This window comes from Pelmatolapia mariae, linkage group LG16_19, assembly GCF_036321145.2.
Source record: "Pelmatolapia mariae isolate MD_Pm_ZW linkage group LG16_19, Pm_UMD_F_2, whole genome shotgun sequence".
Classification (NCBI taxonomy): Eukaryota; Metazoa; Chordata; class Actinopteri; order Cichliformes; family Cichlidae; genus Pelmatolapia; species Pelmatolapia mariae.
The window spans coordinates 49484659-49512623 of NC_086241.1; the positions used below are offsets into that span (position 1 = coordinate 49484659).

At 39.7% G+C, this 27965-nt stretch overlaps 1 long non-coding RNA gene across 2 annotated transcripts; it reads left to right on the forward strand.

Annotated features, from left to right (window-relative positions):
* Positions 1-584: 584 nt before the first annotated feature.
* Positions 585-27862, forward strand: LOC134646282 (uncharacterized). 2 transcript variants are annotated; one of them, XR_010096644.1, is made up of 16 exons: positions 585-1000; positions 3945-4111; positions 4254-4342; positions 7606-7772; positions 7915-8003; positions 11266-11432; positions 11575-11663; positions 14926-15092; positions 15235-15323; positions 19944-20110; positions 20253-20341; positions 23629-23795; positions 23935-24027; positions 24213-24316; positions 26752-26896; positions 27125-27862. It is a non-coding gene; the product is annotated as an uncharacterized LOC134646282 (long non-coding RNA). The 2 variants fall into 2 exon arrangements; XR_010096645.1 differs by lacking the exon at positions 24213-24316.
* Positions 27863-27965: the final 103 nt, after the last annotated feature.

Consider the following 27965-nt stretch of genomic DNA (forward strand, 5'->3'; position numbering starts at 1 on the left):
TTAAAAAGTATAATAGTAATAAACACCAAAAGTCATAGCACACATTAGCAGAAATAGCAGAACAGTTTAGAGTTTGAACTGAGAAAATCGGCTGAAAACTGAGGAAGTAGTTAAGCGGCAAAAAACGTACGGAAACCCCCAAGAATAATAAAGAATAAAGAGAAACAGGAACTCAATAGTGTGGAAGCCCTTTGAGGGCATCCACACAATAAGAATAATAAATCCGAGGAATAGTAATAAGTGTGCCTCTTGGCATAGGCACACTTAATGAAAGGTGTTGGATTGGCCAATTGGTCATGATCGACTCTGGGCTGGACCAATTACAGCCGAGGAGGCCGGATGCACCCTCCCCCTTGTTTAGCAATCTTATAGACGAACTAAAGAAAAAGGAGAACAAAAAAAGGAAAGGAGGTGATTATGAAAATATCACTAAATCTGTCATTTATTAATTTTAATATTAATTAATGATCATGTCTCACCTCTAGTATTCTTGGTCTTAATTTAAGGTTTTTCCTATAGCGATTGACAGATCACGTGACCTTCGCGCATTGCATGCCGGGAACTCGAGGCAAACCAATCCAAGTACCGCATCAAATGCAAGCATTTGCAGCACCGCAAAACGTTCATTCTCCGGTTCCAATACCTTCTTGGTTTTTCTTTGCCGCACAAAAAAGGAATGTACAAAACTAAGGAGAACAATGCCGGTCCGTACAAAGACAGACTCGACGAAAAGGCAAAGAAAAGATACGAGGAAAAAATCAAAGGAGTGAAAGGGTCAGACCCTTAGGAGCACACAGAGTGGACAAAAGACGTTAGCGTGCTGCCCAACTTTCACCACGCTCAGATTTATAATTATACGGTTCTTGGAGTGAGTGCATACACTCATGAAGCTTTTAGTAACTTCAGGTCACTGCAACAAGCCCAGGTACAGTTTACCGATGGATGGGTACAGGACCTTGAAATGCACCGTGTAGAACGAAAGACCATCGTACGAACAAAGGTAAGTTTACCAGTCTCACAAATCGTCATCATAAATACACATTCGTTAACCGTTTATTAATATAACCTTTGAGCTCAACGGTAATTAATTAGTAGTGGAAATAATTTCTGGTAAGCATTAAAGAAATGTAGCAGTGACAATAATATTGTATGTTGTAATCGCACTGGACAATTAGTGATACAAAACAACTGTTTTATCCTCTGAATAAAAGTATATGTTTTTGTCAATGTACCGTGGTAATAACAGAAGCGAAACGCAATATTGTGTCAGGACAATTCACTGTTTATGCACAATAAATAAAGGAGCTACAGCGCTACAATTTCTGTTCAGCGCCAGACTTGCTTGTAACCTATATCACCAATTATGTTAAGAAAAATTACGTATTAACTACTACAAAACACTGACCTTTGTGGGAATGCTTGGAGCAGACTAACATGTGAGCTGGAGTGTTCTGAGACGTTATATTTGGTATATCCAGACTATCCGTCGGCTCTTACTTCGGAAGCATGGCTTAAAAAATTTCTCTTCAACGACATAATCCGATAAAAAAAAAAACGATCTCTTTACCCGTCGGCTTCCCGTGGCTGTCATGCGACCGGCTATTGCAGTTAATAATACAACAGCTTCTTGCCATTTTTTGTGTTTCTTTTTATCGCTGTGTAACTGAGTTCAATTGAAAGCCTGCGTGCGCTAGTACCTCTTGCCTCAAGTTCCCAGAATCCTTTGCGGTTTTACCTCTGAATGACGTCACATTTTCTATCCTGGTGGGCCGGTCTCCAGTCAAAATGCCCGGGCCGATTTTTTGTCCTAGTCCAGTCCTGATGGTCACTGTAGTATTAATTTCTTAAAGCTCTCTCTTTCGCCTATATTTAATATAGCCACACTACGGACGGACAAGCGACTGCTTTTATGCGTTGTCGTTATTTAAAACGAATAAATAAATATCCCGTTCATTTCAATACGCATGATCTGAGCATGCGCGGAAAAAACGGAGCGCTTCTTTGATCTTCTCAAAGGAGAGACTGTGACGTGGCGATCGATTTCACCGTCACAGTTTCGACGTGGCAGTCGACGTCACCATCTCTGCCACACGAGTCCATAAATAGAGGTGCTATAACACAGTTTGGTGCGTCTTCAGAAACAGCGAGTTGTTTTTGCAAAGCGAGTTGTCTTTGACAAAGATAATACTTTTACATTCATACAATTCATACAAAGTTTCTTTCTTTTGACACTGTGCTTTTATACTGTTAAAGACATGTCAGAGGAAACATTAAATAATTCACCTATGGACAGAGATAATACAGAGGAATCACATTTTATGCGACAGATAGCGGATCTCACTGTGGAGCAGGCCAAGGTTAAAAGTAAGTTGGGTCAATTAGAGAAAGAGAACATGACTCTCAGGGAAACTATACATGATCTTGAGACTGGTGTTACCGTACGCCGTGAGCGTTGGCAGCAGTTTCAAAGACAGATGGAGTTATGTAAGAGAATAGACGCTGAGCGTCGCGAGGCTTTCATGGCGCACCAGGAGGATTTCCTGGCGTGGCAGGAAAGGTTTTTAGCTAATCGTTCTCCCAATGTTGGAAGGAAGGTAAATGAACAAAGGGAGACTGACAAGGCTCAGACTAGTGGTTGGTGGTGTGCTGGTGCCAAACTCGCACTTAAAGTAGGTCTAGGTCTTGTCACAGCAGCCGTTGTTGTTCCTGCAGCTTGTTGGGCCGTCGCAAATATTTTCTGCTGAAGTGAGTGTCCGTCCTCTGTCCTTATTATCCATTCCAGCCCTACTGTAGTTGTGGATGTGGACCGGGTGCCTTTTGAAAATAGTAATAATGTTTTCCAGCCACGGTCCACAGTCTCTCATAACTATACTGTGCTCTCCTTTATGTTCAGTTTTATTTTGCCCTCACCTCCCAACCAGTCATGACAGAAGACTGCCCCTTCCTGAGTCTGGTTCTGTCACAGGTTTCTTCCTGTTAAAAGGGAGTTTTTCCTGTCCACCGTTGCTCATAGAGGATCACTTGATTGTTGGGTTGAATTTTTGGATTGAATTTAATTGCCTTAAACTGAAAATCAAAAATTCAAGTGAGGGGTTGACCAGGGCTCGCAAAATCGCTAGCCCGACGTCCCGGGGCTAGCGATTTCTCCAGTCGGGCCACCAAAATCTATCTCAGCCCAGCCCATCGGCCCGTCGGGCTGGGCTGAGATAGATTTTGGTAGGTTCTGATAGTAGAGAGCACAAAATTTGTTAGCTGGATTGTTTGTTTGTTTTATTTGTAGTTTTTGTGGTGCTCCATACTTCAAAAACTACAAATATAAACAATGCTAATCAAAATAAAGAAAAATTATATTTAAAAAATCCACTACTGCTCTGTGTGTTTACTTCAATGAAGACTTGTATTTATTGTGATAGAAAAATATAAATTGTCCAAAATATTTGAGAGTTTTTAAATTAGCACTGCATGAGTTTAACTGTGGCACAGATGGCTGTCAATCCTGGTGAGTGAGAGTTCAACCTCCAAACTGAACCCAGTGTGTTACTCACAGAATCAAAGATTTACTGACATTTACTGATTGTTCTGTAGGGTCTTTACAATTTTCAGCCCCTTCAGGTGACTGTTGTCTTCTGACTCCATCTTTAGGGTTTAGTTAGATTAAATATTACTCATTTATCACAAAGGCACTCTTATAATGTAGATTAAATGTGTGTTGACATAACATCTAGATGTATGATTAGAAAGAGAGAAATGTTGTAATGACATGAACAAAGTGCAGTAATCCAAGATGGCATCAGAGTTTTAACACCTTTGATACTCATGTTTTTTATAATTATGTTAAGTGTAAAAGCTCAAAGATAATGACATAGATGCATCTGTTTCTGTTATGATCACAATAATCACAACATAAAATGATTATTGTGACTTTTTTTCTGTGCTGTATTAAGGTTACCAGAGTCAGCTGGGGATTCATGAACATCATCAGTGATGTTTCTCCACAGCGGGCTCATCAGTACCTGGTGACAGAAGGTCGATCCAGCTCTGACTTGAGGCTGTTCAAGAATCAGCTCCACTTGATCTGGTTCCACCTCTACCACAGGCAGAGAAACACAGGGTGAGATCTCGACCTGCCAGTCATCACGGTATAACTGTGCCCAGGTGTTAAATTCATCCATGTGATTCAGCAACACTGTAAAATAATCTTCATTTCTTTGGTAAGAAGTGTGTGTTTCTGTTCTTAAATTGATCATCACCAGCCTGGGCTCTTTGTTGGCCAGACAAAATCAGGAACGGAAATCATTGGTTTTCACAACTGGGTCCAGTTCCACCTGCAAAGGATGATTTGGTAAGTATAACATTTCACCAGACAGAAGAGTTTGATTTCCTTTGATTTCAGTATTCTCAGCCGGTCGGCCTCATGTGTGCCTGATGACAAGTTGGTCCACTTCATATTTAATTAAATATTTGAGTTTAGGGTTTGATGGTTTTGATTTTCTTCTCTGGTGTTTAGTTTATTAACAAACTAGATTGTACTGCATTGTTTTGTGATTTATGATTGTTTGTTTGTTACCCCTCATGTGTCACAATGGTCTGATCAGCCATTATATATACCCCTGTGTGTCATTTCATGTTTAGGTCAATTATGTATGTTTGGGCAGTCATTTGGTTTGTTAAGTTTGCAGTCTTTGCCTGAGTTCACTTTTGTTTCTTTGACCTCTTTTATGAGCTCAACATTTATTACTTTTGTAAATATAATTTTTGGGGGTTAAATAAATGAAAACCATATTTTTCTAATAATTCCTGGGACTTCTCCTGATTTTCAACTCGGTCCATCACAATCAGGAACGGAAATCATTGGCATAAATTTGCAAAATTAAGTAAGAATAAAATAAGACCTCTCAATATAGCCAATATTTACAAAACTAAAAAAGTTTGGTATAGTAATTTTGAAAAAACGCGAATACCTGTTTATCTCCGTTTCATGGAAACTCAAATTAACAGAGACTTTAAACGTACCTAACTGCTTGCCGTAGTCAAACGGGAGACAGTACGTTCTTCGCATTTGTAATTTATCTCTCAGGTAGGTTAATAAATTGGATTTAATCACAATACTTTGACGTGGGTTCTTTATAAACTTGAGTACAACTTGAAGGTGGTAGCAAGATGCGTTGCATGGATGTTTCGGGGGGAGTTCTCTGCCGAGTGCTGTGTGAGCCTGCGCACAAACAGTGCACGGAGGCAAAGAGGGGGTGAGACGTAAAACCTGTCATTTATCATGTGCCTTTTCCAGCGGATTCTTCAGCTACTGTAGTAAATCTTGTCCATATTCAGTTTGTGGGTAATCTTCCCCTCTTGCCCCAGCGTATGGTTTTACCGTTGTTGTTGCTAACGACAACGCATAAAAGCAGTCGCTTGTCCGTCCGTAGTGTGGTTATATTAAATATAAGCGAAAGAGAGAACTTTAAGAAATTAATACTAGAGTGACCTTAAAAACCATGAAAAAATATTGCCGTAATATGAAACGATCCTTTTCATATCGTCATCCGATATGTTATATCGAACAGCCCTATTTTGAACTCTCCTCGTCCTTTGAGTGGTATTTAAAACGAATAAATAAATATCCCGTTCATTTCAATACGCATGATCTGAGCATGCGCGGAAAAAACGGAGCGCTTCTTTGATCTTCTCAAAGGAGAGACTGTGACGTGGCGATCGATTTCACCGTCACAGTTTCGACGTGGCAGTCGACGTCACCATCTCTGCCACACGAGTCCATAAATAGAGGTGCTATAACACAGTTTGGTGCGTCTTCAGAAACAGCGAGTTGTTTTTGCAAAGCGAGTTGTCTTTGACAAAGATAATACTTTTACATTCATACAATTCATACAAAGTTTCTTTCTTTTGACACTGTGCTTTTATACTGTTAAAGACATGTCAGAGGAAGCTTTAAATAATTCACCTATGGACAGAGATAATACAGAGGAATCACATTTTATGCGACAGATAGCGCTTCTCACTGTGGAGCAGGCCAAGGTTAAAAGTAAGTTGGGTCAATTAGAGAAAGAGAACATGACTCTCAGGAAAACTCTACATGATCTTGAACCTAGTGTTACTGTACGCCGTGAGCATTGGCAGGAGCTTGAAAGACAGATGGAGTTAATAGAGAGAATAAACGCTGAGCGTCGCGAGGCCCTCATGGCGCAGCAGGAGTATTTCCTGGCGTGGCACAGAAGGTTTTCAGCTAATCGTTCTCCCAATGTTGGAAGGAAGGTAAATGAACAAAGGGAAGAGACTGACGAGGCTCAGACTAGTGGTTGGTGGTGTGCTGGTGCCAAACTCGCACTTAAAGTAGGTCTAGGTCTTGTCACAGCAGCCGTTGTTGTTCCTGCAGCTTGCTGGGCCGTCGCAAATATTTTCTGCTGAAGTGAATGTCCGTCCTCTGTCCTTATTATCCAGTCCAGCCCTACTGTAGTTGTGGATGTGGACCGGGTGCCTTTTGAAAATAGTAATAATGTTTTCCAGCCACGGTCCACAATCTCTCATAACTATACTGTGCTCTCCTTTATGTTCAGTTTTATTTTGCCCTCACCTCCCAACCAGTCATGACAGAAGACTGCCCCTTCCTGAGTCTGGTTCTGTCACAGGTTTCTTCCTGTTAAAAGGGAGTTTTTCCTGTCCACCGTTGCTCATAGGGGATCACTTGTTCAATTGATGGGTTAAATTTTTGGATTGAATTTAATTGCCTTCAAGTGAGGGGTTGACCAGGGCTCGCAAAATCGCTAGCCCGACGTCCCGGGGCTAGCGATTTCTCCAGTCGGGCCACCAAAATCTATCTCAGCCCAGCCCATCGGCCCGTCAGGCTGGGCTGAGATAGATTTTGGTAGGTTCTGATAGTAGAGAGCACAAAATTTGTTAGCTGGATTGTTTGTTTGTTTTATTTGTAGTTTTTGTGGTGCTCCATACTTCAAAAACTACAAATATAAACAATGCTAATCAAAATAAAGAAAAATTATATTTAAAAAATCCACTACTGCTCTGTGTGTTTACTTCAATGAAGACTTGTATTTATTGTGATAGAAAAATATAAATTGTCCAAAATATTTGAGAGTTTTTAAATTAGCACTGCATGAGTTTAACTGTGGCACAGATGGCTGTCAATCCTGGTGAGTGAGAGTTCAACCTCCAAACTGAACCCAGTGTGTTACTCACAGAATCACAGATTTACTGACATTTACTGATTGTTCTGTAGGGTCTTTACAATTTTCAGCCCCTTCAGGTGACTGTTGTCTTCTGACTCCATCTTTAGGGTTTAGTTAGATTAAATATTACTCATTTATCACAAAGGCACTCTTATAATGTAGATTAAATGTGTGTTGACATAACATCTAGATGTATGATTAGAAAGAGAGAAATGTTGTAATGACATGAACAAAGTGCAGTAATCCAAGATGGCATCAGAGTTTTAACACCTTTGATACTCATGTTTTTTATAATTATGTTAAGTGTAAAAGCTCAAAGATAATGACATAGATGCATCTGTTTCTGTTATGATCACAATAATCACAACATAAAATGATTATTGTGACTTTTTTTCTGTGCTGTATTAAGGTTACCAGAGTCAGCTGGGGATTCATGAACATCATCAGCGATGTTTCTCCACAGCGGGCTCATCAGTACCTGGTGACAGAAGGTCGATCCAGCTCTGACTTGAGGCTGTTCAAGAATCAGCTCCACTTGATCTGGTTCCACCTCTACCACAGGCAGAGAAACACAGGGTGAGATCTCGACCTGCCAGTCATCACGGTATAACTGTGCCCAGGTGTTAAATTCATCCATGTGATTCAGCAACACTGTAAAATAATCTTCATTTCTTTGGTAAGAAGTGTGTGTTTCTGTTCTTAAATTGATCATCACCAGCCTGGGCTCTTTGTTGGCCAGACAAAATCAGGAACGGAAATCATTGGTTTTCACAACTGGGTCCAGTTCCACCTGCAAAGGATGATTTGGTAAGTATAACATTTCACCAGACAGAAGAGTTTGATTTCCTTTGATTTCAGTATTCTCAGCCGGTCGGCCTCATGTGTGCCTGATGACAAGTTGGTCCACTTCATATTTAATTAAATATTTGAGTTTAGGGTTTGATGGTTTTGATTTTCTTCTCTGGTGTTTAGTTTATTAACAAACTAGATTGTACTGCATTGTTTTGTGATTTATGATTGTTTGTTTGTTACCCCTCATGTGTCACAATGGTCTGATCAGCCATTATATATACCCCTGTGTGTCATTTCATGTTTAGGTCAATTATGTATGTTTGGGCAGTCATTTGGTTTGTTAAGTTTGCAGTCTTTGCCTGAGTTCACTTTTGTTTCTTTGACCTCTTTTATGAGCTCAACATTTATTACTTTTGTAAATATAATTTTTGGGGGTTAAATAAATGAAAACCATATTTTTCTAATAATTCCTGGGACTTCTCCTGATTTTCAACTCGGTCCATCACAATCAGGAACGGAAATCATTGGCATAAATTTGCAAAATTAAGTAAGAATAAAATAAGACCTCTCAATATAGCCAATATTTACAAAACTAAAAAAGTTTGGTATAGTAATTTTGAAAAAACGCGAATACCTGTTTATCTCCGTTTCATGGAAACTCAAATTAACAGAGACTTTAAACGTACCTAACTGCTTGCCGTAGTCAAACGGGAGACAGTACGTTCTTCGCATTTGTAATTTATCTCTCAGGTAGGTTAATAAATTGGATTTAATCACAATACTTTGACGTGGGTTCTTTATAAACTTGAGTACAACTTGAAGGTGGTAGCAAGATGCGTTGCATGGATGTTTCGGGGGGAGTTCTCTGCCGAGTGCTGTGTGAGCCTGCGCACAAACAGTGCACGGAGGCAAAGAGGGGGTGAGACGTAAAACCTGTCATTTATCATGTGCCTTTTCCAGCGGATTCTTCAGCTACTGTAGTAAATCTTGTCCATATTCAGTTTGTGGGTAATCTTCCCCTCTTGCCCCAGCGTATGGTTTTACCGTTGTTGTTGCTAACGACAACGCATAAAAGCAGTCGCTTGTCCGTCCGTAGTGTGGTTATATTAAATATAAGCGAAAGAGAGAACTTTAAGAAATTAATACTAGAGTGACCTTAAAAACCATGAAAAAATATTGCCGTAATATGAAACGATCCTTTTCATATCGTCATCCGATATGTTATATCGAACAGCCCTATTTTGAACTCTCCTCGTCCTTTGAGTGGTATTTAAAACGAATAAATAAATATCCCGTTCATTTCAATACGCATGATCTGAGCATGCGCGGAAAAAACGGAGCGCTTCTTTGATCTTCTCAAAGGAGAGACTGTGACGTGGCGCTCGATTTCACCGTCACAGTTTCGACGTGGCAGTCGACGTCACCATCTCTGCCACACGAGTCCATAAATAGAGGTGCTATAACACAGTTTGGTGCGTCTTCAGAAACAGCGAGTTGTTTTTGCAAAGCGAGTTGTCTTTGACAAAGATAATACTTTTACATTCATACAATTCATACAAAGTTTCTTTCTTTTGACACTGTGCTTTTATACTGTTAAAGACATGTCAGAGGAAGCTTTAAATAATTCACCTATGGACAGAGATAATACAGAGGAATCACATTTTATGCGACAGATAGCGCTTCTCACTGTGGAGCAGGCCAAGGTTAAAAGTAAGTTGGGTCAATTAGAGAAAGAGAACATGACTCTCAGGAAAACTCTACATGATCTTGAACCTAGTGTTACTGTACGCCGTGAGCATTGGCAGGAGCTTGAAAGACAGATGGAGTTAATAGAGAGAATAAACGCTGAGCGTCGCGAGGCCCTCATGGCGCAGCAGGAGTATTTCCTGGCGCGGCACAGAAGGTTTTCAGCTAATCGTTCTCCCAATGTTGGAAGGAAGGTAAATGAACAAAGGGAAGAGACTGACGAGGCTCAGACTAGTGGTTGGTGGTGTGCTGGTGCCAAACTCGCACTTAAAGCAGGTCTAGGTCTTGTCACAGCAGCCGTTGTTGTTCCTGCAGCTTGCTGGGCCGTCGCAAATATTTTCTGCTGAAGTGAATGTCCGTCCTCTGTCCTTATTATCCAGTCCAGCCCTACTGTAGTTGTGGATGTGGACCGGGTGCCTTTTGAAAATAGTAATAATGTTTTCCAGCCACGGTCCACAATCTCTCATAACTATACTGTGCTCTCCTTTATGTTCAGTTTTATTTTGCCCTCACCTCCCAACCAGTCATGACAGAAGACTGCCCCTTCCTGAGTCTGGTTCTGTCACAGGTTTCTTCCTGTTAAAAGGGAGTTTTTCCTGTCCACCGTTGCTCATAGGGGATCACTTGTTCAATTGATGGGTTAAATTTTTGGATTGAATTTAATTGCCTTCAAGTGAGGGGTTGACCAGGGCTCGCAAAATCGCTAGCCCGACGTCCCGGGGCTAGCGATTTCTCCAGTCGGGCCACCAAAATCTATCTCAGCCCAGCCCATCGGCCCGTCAGGCTGGGCTGAGATAGATTTTGGTAGGTTCTGATAGTAGAGAGCACAAAATTTGTTAGCTGGATTGTTTGTTTGTTTTATTTGTAGTTTTTGTGGTGCTCCATACTTCAAAAACTACAAATATAAACAATGCTAATCAAAATAAAGAAAAATTATATTTAAAAAATCCACTACTGCTCTGTGTGTTTACTTCAATGAAGACTTGTATTTATTGTGATAGAAAAATATAAATTGTCCAAAATATTTGAGAGTTTTTAAATTAGCACTGCATGAGTTTAACTGTGGCACAGATGGCTGTCAATCCTGGTGAGTGAGAGTTCAACCTCCAAACTGAACCCAGTGTGTTACTCACAGAATCAAAGATTTACTGACATTTACTGATTGTTCTGTAGGGTCTTTACAATTTTCAGCCCCTTCAGGTGACTGTTGTCTTCTGACTCCATCTTTAGGGTTTAGTTAGATTAAATATTACTCATTTATCACAAAGGCACTCTTATAATGTAGATTAAATGTGTGTTGACATAACATCTAGATGTATGATTAGAAAGAGAGAAATGTTGTAATGACATGAACAAAGTGCAGTAATCCAAGATGGCATCAGAGTTTTAACACCTTTGATACTCATGTTTTTTATAATTATGTGAGTGTAAAAGCTCAAAGATAATGACATAGATGCATCTGTTTCTGTTATGATCACAATAATCACAACATAAAATGATTATTGTGACATTTTTTCTGTGCTGTATTAAGGTTACCAGAGTCAGCTGGGGATTCATGAACATCATCAGTGATGTTTCTCCACAGCGGGCTCATCAGTACCTGGTGACAGAAGGTCGATCCAGCTCTGACTTGAGGCTGTTCAAGAATCAGCTCCACTTGATCTGGTTCCACCTCTACCACAGGCAGAGAAACACAGGGTGAGATCTCGACCTGCCAGTCATCACGGTATAACTGTGCCCAGGTGTTAAATTCATCCATGTGATTCAGCAACACTGTAAAATAATCTTCATTTCTTTGGTAAGAAGTGTGTGTTTCTGTTCTTAAATTGATCATCACCAGCCTGGGCTCTTTGTTGGCCAGACAAAATCAGGAACGGAAATCATTGGTTTTCACAACTGGGTCCAGTTCCACCTGCAAAGGATGATTTGGTAAGTATAACATTTCACCAGACAGAAGAGTTTGATTTCCTTTGATTTCAGTATTCTCAGCCGGTCGGCCTCATGTGTGCCTGATGACAAGTTGGTCCACTTCATATTTAATTAAATATTTGAGTTTAGGGTTTGATGGTTTTGATTTTCTTCTCTGGTGTTTAGTTTATTAACAAACTAGATTGTACTGCATTGTTTTGTGATTTATGATTGTTTGTTTGTTACCCCTCATGTGTCACAATGGTCTGATCAGCCATTATATATACCCCTGTGTGTCATTTCATGTTTAGGTCAATTATGTATGTTTGGGCAGTCATTTGGTTTGTTAAGTTTGCAGTCTTTGCCTGAGTTCACTTTTGTTTCTTTGACCTCTTTTATGAGCTCAACATTTATTACTTTTGTAAATATAATTTTTGGGGGTTAAATAAATGAAAACCATATTTTTCTAATAATTCCTGGGACTTCTCCTGATTTTCAACTCGGTCCATCACAATCAGGAACGGAAATCATTGGCATAAATTTGCAAAATTAAGTAAGAATAAAATAAGACCTCTCAATATAGCCAATATTTACAAAACTAAAAAAGTTTGGTATAGTAATTTTGAAAAAACGCGAATACCTGTTTATCTCCGTTTCATGGAAACTCAAATTAACAGAGACTTTAAACGTACCTAACTGCTTGCCGTAGTCAAACGGGAGACAGTACGTTCTTCGCATTTGTAATTTATCTCTCAGGTAGGTTAATAAATTGGATTTAATCACAATACTTTGACGTGGGTTCTTTATAAACTTGAGTACAACTTGAAGGTGGTAGCAAGATGCGTTGCATGGATGTTTCGGGGGGAGTTCTCTGCCGAGTGCTGTGTGAGCCTGCGCACAAACAGTGCACGGAGGCAAAGAGGGGGTGAGACGTAAAACCTGTCATTTATCATGTGCCTTTTCCAGCGGATTCTTCAGCTACTGTAGTAAATCTTGTCCATATTCAGTTTGTGGGTAATCTTCCCCTCTTGCCCCAGCGTATGGTTTTACCGTTGTTGTTGCTAACGACAACGCATAAAAGCAGTCGCTTGTCCGTCCGTAGTGTGGTTATATTAAATATAAGCGAAAGAGAGAACTTTAAGAAATTAATACTAGAGTGACCTTAAAAACCATGAAAAAATATTGCCGTAATATGAAACGATCCTTTTCATATCGTCATCCGATATGTTATATCGAACAGCCCTATTTTGAACTCTCCTCGTCCTTTGAGTGGTATTTAAAACGAATAAATAAATATCCCGTTCATTTCAATACGCATGATCTGAGCATGCGCGGAAAAAACGGAGCGCTTCTTTGATCTTCTCAAAGGAGAGACTGTGACGTGACGCTCGATTTCACCGTCACAGTTTCGACGTGGCAGTCGACGTCACCATCTCTGCCACACGAGTCCATAAATAGAGGTGCTATAACACAGTTTGGTGCGTCTTCAGAAACAGCGAGTTGTTTTTGCAAAGCGAGTTGTCTTTGACAAAGATAATACTTTTACATTCATACAATTCATACAAAGTTTCTTTCTTTTGACACTGTGCTTTTATACTGTTAAAGACATATCAGAGGAAGCTTTAAATAATTCACCTATGGACAGAGATAATACAGAGGAATCACATTTTATGCGACAGATAGCGCTTCTCACTGTGGAGCAGGCCAAGGTTAAAAGTAAGTTGGGTCAATTAGAGAAAGAGAACATGACTCTCAGGAAAACTCTACATGATCTTGAACCTAGTGTTACTGTACGCCGTGAGCATTGGCAGGAGCTTGAAAGACAGATGGAGTTAATAGAGAGAATAAACGCTGAGCGTCGCGAGGCCCTCATGGCGCAGCAGGAGTATTTCCTGGCGCGGCACAGAAGGTTTTCAGCTAATCGTTCTCCCAATGTTGGAAGGAAGGTAAATGAACAAAGGGAAGAGACTGACGAGGCTCAGACTAGTGGTTGGTGGTGTGCTGGTGCCAAACTCGTACTTAAAGCAGGTCTAGGTCTTGTCACAGCAGCCGTTGTTGTTCCTGCAGCTTGCTGGGCCGTCGCAAATATTTTCTGCTGAAGTGAATGTCCGTCCTCTGTCCTTATTATCCAGTCCAGCCCTACTGTAGTTGTGGATGTGGACCGGGTGCCTTTTGAAAATAGTAATAATGTTTTCCAGCCACGGTCCACAATCTCTCATAACTATACTGTGCTCTCCTTTATGTTCAGTTTTATTTTTCCCTCACCTCCCAACCAGTCATGACAGAAGACTGCCCCTTCCTGAGTCTGGTTCTGTCACAGGTTTCTTCCTGTTAAAAGGGAGTTTTTCCTGTCCACCGTTGCTCATAGGGGATCACTTGTTCAATTGATGGGTTAAATTTTTGGATTGAATTTAATTGCCTTCAAGTGAGGGGTTGACCAGGGCTCGCAAAATCGCTAGCCCGACGTCCCGGGGCTAGCGATTTCTCCAGTCGGGCCACCAAAATCTATCTCAGCCCAGCCCATCGGCCCGTCAGGCTGGGCTGAGATAGATTTTGGTAGGTTCTGATAGTAGAGAGCACAAAATTTGTTAGCTGGATTGTTTGTTTGTTTTATTTGTAGTTTTTGTGGTGCTCCATACTTCAAAAACTACAAATATAAACAATGCTAATCAAAATAAAGAAAAATTATATTTAAAAAATCCACTACTGCTCTGTGTGTTTACTTCAATGAAGACTTGTATTTATTGTGATAGAAAAATATAAATTGTCCAAAATATTTGAGAGTTTTTAAATTAGCACTGCATGAGTTTAACTGTGGCACAGATGGCTGTCAATCCTGGTGAGTGAGAGTTCAACCTCCAAACTGAACCCAGTGTGTTACTCACAGAATCACAGATTTACTGACATTTACTGATTGTTCTGTAGGGTCTTTACAATTTTCAGCCCCTTCAGGTGACTGTTGTCTTCTGACTCCATCTTTAGGGTTTAGTTAGATTAAATATTACTCATTTATCACAAAGGCACTCTTATAATGTAGATTAAATGTGTGTTGACATAACATCTAGATGTATGATTAGAAAGAGAGAAATGTTGTAATGACATGAACAAAGTGCAGTAATCCAAGATGGCATCAGAGTTTTAACACCTTTGATACTCATGTTTTTTATAATTATGTGAGTGTAAAAGCTCAAAGATAATGACATAGATGCATCTGTTTCTGTTATGATCACAATAATCACAACATAAAATGATTATTGTGACTTTTTTTCTGTGCTGTATTAAGGTTACCAGAGTCAGCTGGGGATTCATGAACATCATCAGTGATGTTTCTCCACAGCGGGCTCATCAGTACCTGGTGACAGAAGGTCGATCCAGCTCTGACTTGAGGCTGTTCAAGAATCAGCTCCACTTGATCTGGTTCCACCTCTACCACAGGCAGAGAAACACAGGGTGAGATCTCGACCTGCCAGTCATCACGGTATAACTGTGCCCAGGTGTTAAATTCATCCATGTGATTCAGCAACACTGTAAAATAATCTTCATTTCTTTGGTAAGAAGTGTGTGTTTCTGTTCTTAAATTGATCATCACCAGCCTGGGCTCTTTGTTGGCCAGACAAAATCAGGAACGGAAATCATTGGTTTTCACAACTGGGTCCAGTTCCACCTGCAAAGGATGATTTGGTAAGTATAACATTTCACCAGACAGAAGAGTTTGATTTCCTTTGATTTCAGTATTCTCAGCCGGTCGGCCTCATGTGTGCCTGATGACAAGTTGGTCCACTTCATATTTAATTAAATATTTGAGTTTAGGGTTTGATGGTTTTGATTTTCTTCTCTGGTGTTTAGTTTATTAACAAACTAGATTGTACTGCATTGTTTTGTGATTTATGATTGTTTGTTTGTTACCCCTCATGTGTCACAATGGTCTGATCAGCCATTATATATACCCCTGTGTGTCATTTCATGTTTAGGTCAATTATGTATGTTTGGGCAGTCATTTGGTTTGTTAAGTTTGCAGTCTTTGCCTGAGTTCACTTTTGTTTCTTTGACCTCTTTTATGAGCTCAACATTTATTACTTTTGTAAATATAATTTTTGGGGGTTAAATAAATGAAAACCATATTTTTCTAATAATTCCTGGGACTTCTCCTGATTTTCAACTCGGTCCATCACAATCAGGAACGGAAATCATTGGCATAAATTTGCAAAATTAAGTAAGAATAAAATAAGACCTCTCAATATAGCCAATATTTACAAAACTAAAAAAGTTTGGTATAGTAATTTTGAAAAAACGCGAATACCTGTTTATCTCCGTTTCATGGAAACTCAAATTAACAGAGACTTTAAACGTACCTAACTGCTTGCCGTAGTCAAACGGGAGACAGTACGTTCTTCGCATTTGTAATTTATCTCTCAGGTAGGTTAATAAATTGGATTTAATCACAATACTTTGACGTGGGTTCTTTATAAACTTGAGTACAACTTGAAGGTGGTAGCAAGATGCGTTGCATGGATGTTTCGGGGGGAGTTCTCTGCCGAGTGCTGTGTGAGCCTGCGCACAAACAGTGCACGGAGGCAAAGAGGGGGTGAGACGTAAAACCTGTCATTTATCATGTGCCTTTTCCAGCGGATTCTTCAGCTACTGTAGTAAATCTTGTCCATATTCAGTTTGTGGGTAATCTTCCCCTCTTGCCCCAGCGTATGGTTTTACCGTTGTTGTTGCTAACGACAACGCATAAAAGCAGTCGCTTGTCCGTCCGTAGTGTGGTTATATTAAATATAAGCGAAAGAGAGAACTTTAAGAAATTAATACTAGAGTGACCTTAAAAACCATGAAAAAATATTGCCGTAATATGAAACGATCCTTTTCATATCGTCATCCGATATGTTATATCGAACAGCCCTATTTTGAACTCTCCTCGTCCTTTGAGTGGTATTTAAAACGAATAAATAAATATCCCGTTCATTTCAATACGCATGATCTGAGCATGCGCGGAAAAAACGGAGCGCTTCTTTGATCTTCTCAAAGGAGAGACTGTGACGTGGCGATCGATTTCACCGTCACAGTTTCGACGTGGCAGTCGACGTCACCATCTCTGCCACACGAGTCCATAAATAGAGGTGCTATAACACAGTTTGGTGCGTCTTCAGAAACAGCGAGTTGTTTTTGCAAAGCGAGTTGTCTTTGACAAAGATAATACTTTTACATTCATACAATTCATACAAAGTTTCTTTCTTTTGACACTGTGCTTTTATACTGTTAAAGACATATCAGAGGAAGCTTTAAATAATTCACCTATGGACAGAGATAATACAGAGGAATTACATTTTATGCGACAGATAGCGCTTCTCACTGTGGAGCAGGCCAAGGTTAAAAGTAAGTTGGGTCAATTAGAGAAAGAGAACATGACTCTCAGGAAAACTCTACATGATCTTGAACCTAGTGTTACTGTACGCCGTGAGCATTGGCAGGAGCTTGAAAGACAGATGGAGTTAATAGAGAGAATAAACGCTGAGCGTCGCGAGGCCCTCATGGCGCAGCAGGAGTATTTCCTGGCGCGGCACAGAAGGTTTTCAGCTAATCGTTCTCCCAATGTTGGAAGGAAGGTAAATGAACAAAGGGAAGAGACTGACGAGGCTCAGACTAGTGGTTGGTGGTAGTGCTGGGCGATATGGAAAAAATATTTATCACGATATGAATTATTTTATATCACGATAACGATATATATCACGATATACGACCTGACCTGTGGTCATCTCGAAAGTACGCAGTCTGTAAACAGCGAGTGCCGAGGGTGCAGTCTTTGTTTTGAGTTACCGTAAAGTATGTCGCAAATCCGGGTGCACGTACAGCAGCACCAGCTCGCAAACCACGAGACGGAGTTTCTTTGCGAAAAATATCATTTTTTTATACCATATTATTTACTTGCATAAAGTTAAGAGCATGTATAGTGAGAAGACAACACTAATATATTTGCCACAGGCTATTTAACTCTTTAAGACCTACCATAGAACCAAGTCCGCCAGAGCTTATCTTTATGTTTTTACATGCTGTAGTGCCATTTGTGGGAGTATTTCAAGTTTCCATATATCAATACAACCGTTATAGCCCAAATTTTAATAATATGTATGCATTAAGTCCATAGTAACTACATAAATTGCAAAAACTTGTAGTGCAATAAACTACAAAAAAATTGAAAATCGTTTTTTTGTTTTTTACATATATTTCTAGTTAAAAAAAAATTTAAGCGGTGTATCCCTCAAAACTGTAAATACAAAAGTTTCCAACCACGAGAAATTTATTTTGAGTGTCTTCATAGTTTTATTTTTGAGATACACTAATTTTTATATACTACAGGAAAAATGAAAATAAATATTATAATGCATCAAAATAAACTATTTCCAACAGTGTAATTTGAGTTCTAAGCATCCCAGAAACGATACAGAAAAGCATAAAGTCAAACATGTCTTTTAAAAACACCAACATAGGCTTATAAGGCCCTTTCGCGAAAATGACGTCACTTCCGGTTTCGGGCAGGTAATGGCGGACGTGCGATAGTTCGCGCTGACGTATATGCCAACGTAGGAAGTCTTATGAACGTCGGCAAAGCCTGTTTCTGGAATATTATCTTTTTGTTGCTGCAAGTTTGGAATATTATGTTTTTGTTGCTGCAAGTGCTTCTTATGCAATTTTTGCAAAGTTATATGTGGAAGGAAACCGTGACTTTGGACAAGCTAATGGCATAAGATGTAAGTACAACTCCGGTTTCACATGCAAAAAAAAAATTATTGCACTACCTTATGTGGTTCCAGTTCTACAGGGATTTAAAAATAGTTAGGCAAAACGGAGTGTACCTGCTCCGACCAGTTGTAAAGGGTTAATTATATATTTCATGTAATAATTTATAAAATTTGGGTTAGTACGATATAAACGATAGAAGACAAATGGCACGATAGACACTTTTCTATCGTCCACACGATATATATCGTCATATCGCCCAGCACTAGTTGGTGGTGTGCTGGTGCCAAACTCGCACTTAAAGTAGGTCTAGGTCTTGTCACAGCAGCCGTTGTTGTTCCTGCAGCTTGCTGGGCCGTCGCAAATATTTTCTGCTGAAGTGAATGTCCGTCCTCTGTCCTTATTATCCAGTCCAGCCCTACTGTAGTTGTGGATGTGGACCGGGTGCCTTTTGAAAATAGTAATAATGTTTTCCAGCCACGGTCCACAATCTCTCATAACTATACTGTGCTCTCCTTTATGTTCAGTTTTATTTTGCCCTCACCTCCCAACCAGTCATGACAGAAGACTGCCCCTTCCTGAGTCTGGTTCTGTCACAGGTTTCTTCCTGTTAAAAGGGAGTTTTTCCTGTCCACCGTTGCTCATAGGGGATCACTTGTTCAATTGATGGGTTAAATTTTTGGATTGAATTTAATTGCCTTCAAGTGAGGGGTTGACCAGGGCTCGCAAAATCGCTAGCCCGACGTCCCGGGGCTAGCGATTTCTCCAGTCGGGCCACCAAAATCTATCTCAGCCCAGCCCATCGGCCCGTCGGGCTGGGCTGAGATAGATTTTGGTAGGTTCTGATAGTAGAGAGCACAAAATTTGTTAGCTGGATTGTTTGTTTGTTTTATTTGTAGTTTTTGTGGTGCTCCATACTTCAAAAACTACAAATATAAACAATGCTAATCAAAATAAAGAAAAATTATATTTAAAAAATCCACTACTGCTCTGTGTGTTTACTTCAATGAAGACTTGTATTTATTGTGATAGAAAAATATAAATTGTCCAAAATATTTGAGAGTTTTTAAATTAGCACTGCATGAGTTTAACTGTGGCACAGATGGCTGTCAATCCTGGTGAGTGAGAGTTCAACCTCCAAACTGAACCCAGTGTGTTACTCACAGAATCAAAGATTTACTGACATTTACTGATTGTTCTGTAGGGTCTTTACAATTTTCAGCCCCTTCAGGTGACTGTTGTCTTCTGACTCCATCTTTAGGGTTTAGTTAGATTAAATATTACTCATTTATCACAAAGGCACTCTTATAATGTAGATTAAATGTGTGTTGACATAACATCTAGATGTATGATTAGAAAGAGAGAAATGTTGTAATGACATGAACAAAGTGCAGTAATCCAAGATGGCATCAGAGTTTTAACACCTTTGATACTCATGTTTTTTATAATTATGTTAAGTGTAAAAGCTCAAAGATAATGACATAGATGCATCTGTTTCTGTTATGATCACAATAATCACAACATAAAATGATTATTGTGACTTTTTTTCTGTGCTGTATTAAGGTTACCAGAGTCAGCTGGGGATTCATGAACATCATCAGTGATGTTTCTCCACAGCGGGCTCATCAGTACCTGGTGACAGAAGGTCGATCCAGCTCTGACTTGAGGCTGTTCAAGAATCAGCTCCACTTGATCTGGTTCCACCTCTACCACAGGCAGAGAAACACAGGGTGAGATCTCGACCTGCCAGTCATCACGGTATAACTGTGCCCAGGTGTTAAATTCATCCATGTGATTCAGCAACACTGTAAAATAATCTTCATTTCTTTGGTAAGAAGTGTGTGTTTCTGTTCTTAAATTGATCATCACCAGCCTGGGCTCTTTGTTGGCCAGACAAAATCAGGAACGGAAATCATTGGTTTTCACAACTGGGTCCAGTTCCACCTGCAAAGGATGATTTGGTAAGTATAACATTTCACCAGACAGAAGAGTTTGATTTCCTTTGATTTCAGTATTCTCAGCCGGTCGGCCTCATGTGTGCCTGATGACAAGTTGGTCCACTTCATATTTAATTAAATATTTGAGTTTAGGGTTTGATGGTTTTGATTTTCTTCTCTGGTGTTTAGTTTATTAACAAACTAGATTGTACTGCATTGTTTTGTGATTTATGATTGTTTGTTTGTTACCCCTCATGTGTCACAATGGTCTGATCAGCCATTATATATACCCCTGTGTGTCATTTCATGTTTAGGTCAATTATGTATGTTTGGGCAGTCATTTGGTTTGTTAAGTTTGCAGTCTTTGCCTGAGTTCACTTTTGTTTCTTTGACCTCTTTTATGAGCTCAACATTTATTACTTTTGTAAATATAATTTTTGGGGGTTAAATAAATGAAAACCATATTTTTCTAATAATTCCTGGGACTTCTCCTGATTTTCAACTCGGTCCATCACAATCAGGAACGGAAATCATTGGCATAAATTTGCAAAATTAAGTAAGAATAAAATAAGACCTCTCAATATAGCCAATATTTACAAAACTAAAAAAGTTTGGTATAGTAATTTTGAAAAAACGCGAATACCTGTTTATCTCCGTTTCATGGGAACTCAAATTAACAGAGACTTTAAACGTACCTAACTGCTTGCCGTAGTCAAACGGGAGACAGTACGTTCTTCGCATTTGTAATTTATCTCTCAGGTAGGTTAATAAATTGGATTTAATCACAATACTTTGACGTGGGTTCTTTATAAACTTGAGTACAACTTGAAGGTGGTAGCAAGATGCGTTGCATGGATGTTTCGGGGGGAGTTCTCTGCCGAGTGCTGTGTGAGCCTGCGCACAAACAGTGCACGGAGGCAAAGAGGGGGTGAGACGTAAAACCTGTCATTTATCATGTGCCTTTTCCAGCGGATTCTTCAGCTACTGTAGTAAATCTTGTCCATATTCAGTTTGTGGGTAATCTTCCCCTCTTGCCCCAGCGTATGGTTTTACCGTTGTTGTTGCTAACGACAACGCATAAAAGCAGTCGCTTGTCCGTCCGTAGTGTGGTTATATTAAATATAAGCGAAAGAGAGAACTTTAAGAAATTAATACTAGAGTGACCTTAAAAACCATGAAAAAATATTGCCGTAATATGAAACGATCCTTTTCATATCGTCATCCGATATGTTATATCGAACAGCCCTATTTTGAACTCTCCTCGTCCTTTGAGTGGTATTTAAAACGAATAAATAAATATCCCGTTCATTTCAATACGCATGATCTGAGCATGCGCGGAAAAAACGGAGCGCTTCTTTGATCTTCTCAAAGGAGAGACTGTGACGTGGCGATCGATTTCACCGTCACAGTTTCGACGTGGCAGTCGACGTCACCATCTCTGCCACACGAGTCCATAAATAGAGGTGCTATAACACAGTTTGGTGCGTCTTCAGAAACAGCGAGTTGTTTTTGCAAAGCGAGTTGTCTTTGACAAAGATAATACTTTTACATTCATACAATTCATACAAAGTTTCTTTCTTTTGACACTGTGCTTTTATACTGTTAAAGACATATCAGAGGAAGCTTTAAATAATTCACCTATGGACAGAGATAATACAGAGGAATTACATTTTATGCGACAGATAGCGCTTCTCACTGTGGAGCAGGCCAAGGTTAAAAGTAAGTTGGGTCAATTAGAGAAAGAGAACATGACTCTCAGGAAAACTCTACATGATCTTGAACCTAGTGTTACTGTACGCCGTGAGCATTGGCAGGAGCTTGAAAGACAGATGGAGTTAATAGAGAGAATAAACGCTGAGCGTCGCGAGGCCCTCATGGCGCAGCAGGAGTATTTCCTGGCGCGGCACAGAAGGTTTTCAGCTAATCGTTCTCCCAATGTTGGAAGGAAGGTAAATGAACAAAGGGAAGAGACTGACGAGGCTCAGACTAGTGGTTGGTGGTGTGCTGGTGCCAAACTCGCACTTAAAGTAGGTCTAGGTCTTGTCACAGCAGCCGTTGTTGTTCCTGCAGCTTGCTGGGCCGTCGCAAATATTTTCTGCTGAAGTGAATGTCCGTCCTCTGTCCTTATTATCCAGTCCAGCCCTACTGTAGTTGTGGATGTGGACCGGGTGCCTTTTGAAAATAGTAATAATGTTTTCCAGCCACGGTCCACAATCTCTCATAACTATACTGTGCTCTCCTTTATGTTCAGTTTTATTTTGCCCTCACCTCCCAACCAGTCATGACAGAAGACTGCCCCTTCCTGAGTCTGGTTCTGTCACAGGTTTCTTCCTGTTAAAAGGGAGTTTTTCCTGTCCACCGTTGCTCATAGGGGATCACTTGTTCAATTGATGGGTTAAATTTTTGGATTGAATTTAATTGCCTTCAAGTGAGGGGTTGACCAGGGCTCGCAAAATCGCTAGCCCGACGTCCCGGGGCTAGCGATTTCTCCAGTCGGGCCACCAAAATCTATCTCAGCCCAGCCCATCGGCCCGTCAGGCTGGGCTGAGATAGATTTTGGTAGGTTCTGATAGTAGAGAGCACAAAATTTGTTAGCTGGATTGTTTGTTTGTTTTATTTGTAGTTTTTGTGGTGCTCCATACTTCAAAAACTACAAATATAAACAATGCTAATCAAAATAAAGAAAAATTATATTTAAAAAATCCACTACTGCTCTGTGTGTTTACTTCAATGAAGACTTGTATTTATTGTGATAGAAAAATATAAATTGTCCAAAATATTTGAGAGTTTTTAAATTAGCACTGCATGAGTTTAACTGTGGCACAGATGGCTGTCAATCCTGGTGAGTGAGAGTTCAACCTCCAAACTGAACCCAGTGTGTTACTCACAGAATCAAAGATTTACTGACATTTACTGATTGTTCTGTAGGGTCTTTACAATTTTCAGCCCCTTCAGGTGACTGTTGTCTTCTGACTCCATCTTTAGGGTTTAGTTAGATTAAATATTTAACCAGTTAATTTAAGAATGAAAGACACATTTATCACAAAGGCACTCTTATAATGTAGATTAAATGTGTGTTGACATAACATCTAGATGTATGATTAGAAAGAGAGAAATGTTGTAATGACATGAACAAAGTGCAGTAATCCAAGATGGCATCAGAGTTTTAACACCTTTGATACTCATGTTTTTATAATTATGTTAAGTGTAAAAGCTCAAAGATAATGACATAGATGCATCTGTTTCTGTTATGATCACAATAATCACAACATAAAATGATTATTGTGACTTTTTTTCTGTGCTGTATTAAGGTTACCAGAGTCAGCTGGGGATTCATGAACATCATCAGCGATGTTTCTCCACAGCGGGCTCATCAGTACCTGGTGACAGAAGGTCGATCCAGCTCTGACTTGAGGCTGTTCAAGAATCAGCTCCACTTGATCTGGTTCCACCTCTACCACAGGCAGAGAAACACAGGGTGAGATCTTGACCTGCCAGTCATCACGGTATAACTGTGCCCAGGTGTTAAATTCATCCATGTGATTCAGCAACACTGTAAAATAATCTTCATTTCTTTGGTAAGAAGTGTGTGTTTCTGTTCTTAAATTGAACACCAGCCTGGACTCTTTGTTGGCCAGACAAAATCATTGGTTTTCACAACTGGGTCCAGTTCCACCTGCAAAGGATATAAGGCCAGGGAGCATGATTTGGTAAGTATAACATTTCACCAGACAGAAGAGTTTGATTTCCTTTGATTTCAGTATTCTCAGCCGGTCGGCCTCATGTGTGCCTGATGACAAGTCTTCATACATGCACAGTAGCGCAGGCGCAGTTGTTTATACAGGATTAACCTGAGTGACCTGTTCCTGTACCGTTTTTTTAACAACTGTAATAGATTACAGGAAGTCTCTGGCTGTGTTGCTGAATCTGCCGATGCAAGATCAGACATGGATGGATGAGGTGCTGCAACTGAGCCCTGCCTTTTGTCTTTTCTGGTCGGTGAGTGGAGAATCACACAGGCTGGTCTGCAAAGAGAGCTTTAGGATGCTTCCTCCCACTGTCCACTGCATCGTCCATCAACAGGGTTTGCAGGGCTGGCTCAACCCATGGCTGCCACACCACTAAGATGTTTTCAGAAATATGCAAGCAGGAGATGGTGGATGCTATATTACTACTAGTACAATACTTTTAACTCTGTAGCAGACAACAGTTTGATAAAATGCTATGAAAAAAAAGAAACCAAAAGATTAGATTCTATAAGTTTCAAAGAGATTTAATTTATATATTTTATATAATAAAGTCAGTGTACGAATGACCGGCAATAATTCAGTCACTGAAATTATCCTTGAAATTAGCTAAGTAATTCCTAAAAGTGTGTAGATTAAAGAAAATTAATTTACCTGGATACGATTGTCTCTGATGAGCCTGAGGTACAAAGCACGCCAGCGATGACGATAAAGTTTTCAAACACTGTTTGAATAATCAAAGAGACATTTATAAAGCTCAGTCTACAACAGACATACTTACTGTGTGAAAGGGAGCAGAGAAACACGCTGTATTGTTGCAATTCTCTTTTGCATAAGCCACACCAGAAACGCTCTGTGCAGATAGCAAAGTCACTGCAAAGGCACTGCAAAACTTGTAAGCCCTAGTTCGGCTCCCTACGAAGATGCTCCAGTTTTTCTTGTGTCCAACAAAATTAGTTCTAATATGTTTTTATTTTTAATGTTACTCTGGGCTGTGTTGAACAAAGTGAGTTAGCACAATTTAAATTCCAAAAAATGATTAGTCTCTTAAATGACTGGCATCTGACATAGCTAGACCGTCACCAGGGACTCTGTGAGTGGTAAGAGGTTTAAAAACAAACCATCTATACTGTCAACAAACAACTCTTCATCTGCATTTTTTCAGAACAAATTGTTTTCAATCTTGTGCACCGAAGTACACCAATACACTCGCCTCTGCAGCCCTGACACTTACCCTTCAGCAAGTAATGTTCCATCCCACCATTTCCAAGTCCCTTCCTCATGGACGTCTCTCAGTCCGATCCAGAAGCCCATTGGGTGATGAGGCGTATCTTGATGATTTAGTCTTCTGCTTATCCAATCTAGAAACTCAGGGTCTCTGTGAGGCATCCAAGGTCTCACGCGGTGAGGAAGGTGAGACTCCCAGACCAGGTCACGAGTTTGTCTCGGGGCATCTTGATGATTTATCAAGTAATTAACTGTTGAGTTCTAACAAAAAAAGAAACAAAATCTCGCTGTCCATCTCCTTCCTGGCATCCTTCATGTTTCCACTGCAGTCTTGCAAGTATCCTGCAAGACTGCGAACACATCAGCAAAGAGACGACCATCTCTTTGCTGATGTGTTCGGTATCATCGAGCGTGAGTTGAGAACCTGTGAGTTTGTTATCTGCAAGTGTTGAAGACTGTTTCTTACACTGTGCGATTTTTGGCCCATTTTGTGCAGATTTCTGAGTCGTGCGACCGTTTTGGTGATCGGCCCGATTTTGGCCTTCATCGTGCATCGTGCATCGTATAGTATACGTGGGGTAACGAGAAGCGATTTACACCTCACGACCAGCTCCCGATCATCAATCGACCGTCGTGGAGGCACAACTTGTAGAACTTTGGAAAGCTCATCCGAGCCTTTTCGATGTGGCCTCACAAAATTATCACGACCACAACAACCGTGAAAATAGTTGGATTTACATTGCTGCTCAATCACAGCTGCCTGATCAATGTTTTTCATTAGCAATTTAGCAAAGTTGATGGTGGCCAAAAATCACACAGTGTAAGCCCAGCACGACTGAAAAAAATCGCACAGTGTAAGCCCAGCTTAAGTAACAATATTATAAATCAGTTGGTTTGACAACATTGTACATCATCAGTTTTATTTATAAACGTTATTGTAAATTTCCAAGATTTGTACAAATCATTGTAGCAGCAGTACAATGAATCAATAAGCAGGCTGACAGCAAATTACTCACCTCAGCACATTTAATCATTATGTCCATGTTGTAGCACATGGAAATGTTTAGTTAACTTTGCAAACATACACATTTTCCCTGTAACTGTGCCTTCACTGAAAATGTGATTTATGTAATGCTGAGTATGTCATTTCAAGTATGTGGTTACTTTTGGTGACACTGTTGAGCATTGATGGGATTAATTTCTAAATATATCCTGATTAAAGTGTAATACAAGCATAGTGCTGGTGTCACCGCTCTTATATGTCTTATGGGGATACTGTTGTAACCTTAGAAATTATTATGTCTATAATCATGCTTTTGCTTAATAGTAAACAGAAATATTTGTCTTTTTCAACATCCTTAGAAATGTTGTTCAACAGCTATCACCAAATGGAGCACTCTTAACTCTGCACTGGAAAAAATATCCCTTACTTCACCTGTGATCACACACTTTTTTTTCCAGTGCAAAGGCAGCTGGCAGAGGAATGGCCAAGGAAAGGAAAGACCCCACTGAGCGAAAAAGATGAGGACAAAAGCTGGTGATGATTCAGTGCAGCTGGTCTCAGGGGATGAAGAAAAAGCCTGATCAACTTCTCTACAAAAACAAGGTGAGTTTAATGTTATGATTTATTTTACTTTTTCAAGATATGTTCAAGGTATGTTACTTTAATTATATAATGCTCAAGTCATTTTCCACCTCAATTTTCTCAATATTAAACCCTGTAGCTTTATTCATTTTATTTTTGGCTTAAAAGTAAACAAGAGCAACAAAAAACCCCTAACTTTTTAAAAATTCTTTCTGTTCCTCTTTTTTCCTCTGAACACATCCTGACCAGGCTCAATGAGACGGGGGAAGTAAACAGCGATACATTCACCCAGACTGCTGATGTTCCTGTATGAACTGAAAAACTTTGAACATCCAAGAAAAAGCTGAGGTTATTTTCTTTACAGCTCATATGGATCTTGATTGACTGAACATTCAGACTTTATTCAGGACTTTGCTACGGGGAGAGAGGTACCAACATATGTGAGCACATGTGTACACACACACAGCATCTCACTTCATGCTTGCCCTTCCCCTAGACTCTTGTGTCACTCAGCAGTTGTCGTATTATTGTCTTATTTGTTGAAATTTAGAGTCCATGAGCACAAGCAGGGATTTTTGCTTGACCTCATTCTCAGAGGCCTCACTAATATTTAATGGTTGTGAAATATGTCAAACTTTTCTCCCATCCCTAAAGTTAAACAGCTGAGAGCATCTTTAGCACAGCAGAGAAAAAGATGTGCACCATCAACCCGAGTTTAAGTGATCCATTTAAGTGATCCTTATGCCTTTGCTGCTGATGAAAAGTTTTCATCAGAACAAGCACTTCTAATTGTACACTGTAAAAAATATTGTAGAATTTACGGTAAATTACTGGCAGCTGTGGTTGCCAGAATTTCACCGTGAAAATAAATTGTAAATGTAGAACACAAAACGGTATCCTATTTTAGTAACCTTAAATTTCACAGTAAATAATAATTATATTTTTTACAGTAAATCACTGAATTTAAACATAAATTCATGTGAAAACAACAGACATTCCATTAATCTGATTACAGTCTTACTTTGTTAAATATAGTGAAACTGTATAAAATAATACGGTATCATACCTAAAAAGTTGAATATTACGGTAA